Raw genomic sequence first — 804 nt, forward strand, 5'->3', positions numbered from 1 at the left:
CAATCCATCTAATAAATGGCAGACTATTCGCTTTATTTTTGTTGTGTTGCTATAACAAGGTTTCTATCAGGTGGAACAGGCAGCCTTTAGGATATTATTATAATGTCACACTCAAAAGACAGTTTTAAGTTTTTAGTAATACAAAATATCACAGAATTTTCTAAGGGGTAGGATAAAATCTACTTTAGACTCTAGGTGCACAAGTTTATTAATTTAATTGAAGTTTTACCTTCCTTGCATCTCTAATTCAGTCAATGAATAGATGTTGATAATAGCTAAAAATTTCAAAGATATTTGGCAAAAGTATTTTAATTAAAATACATTTTAATTTAATAGAAAAACATTTCTTTTCTAATAAATCCACAGCAAATGTGGTATTTAACCAGCCATGAATGGATCATAAGAGTCACATATTTGTATCTTTTCATGGAATGGCCAAGATTTTCTACCCAAGAAAAAAACTGAAACAGGGGCTGGGAAGGTGGCTCAGTGGTAGAGCGCTTGCCTTGCATGCTCGAGGCCCTGGGTTCGATTCCTCAGCACCACATAAGCAAAAAGAAAAAAGCCAGAAGTGGCGCTGTGGCTCAAGTGGTAGAGTGCTAGCCTTGAGCTGAAGAGCTGAGGGACAGCACCCAGGCCCAGAGTTCAGGCCCCATGACCGGAACCAAAAAAAAAAAAAGAAAAAAAAAAAGAAAAAAAAAAAAGAAAAAAACTGAAACAAATGGGAACTTAATAGGGATAAATGTTTTATAAATACTTACCACTTATTTCACCTTAAATTGTAGTGTGGCTTTTCTTTGGTGT

This window comes from Dipodomys merriami, unplaced genomic scaffold, assembly GCF_024711535.1.
Source record: "Dipodomys merriami isolate MVZ:Mamm:240054 unplaced genomic scaffold, mDipMer1.0.p SCAF_9, whole genome shotgun sequence".
Taxonomy (NCBI): domain Eukaryota; kingdom Metazoa; phylum Chordata; class Mammalia; order Rodentia; family Heteromyidae; genus Dipodomys; species Dipodomys merriami.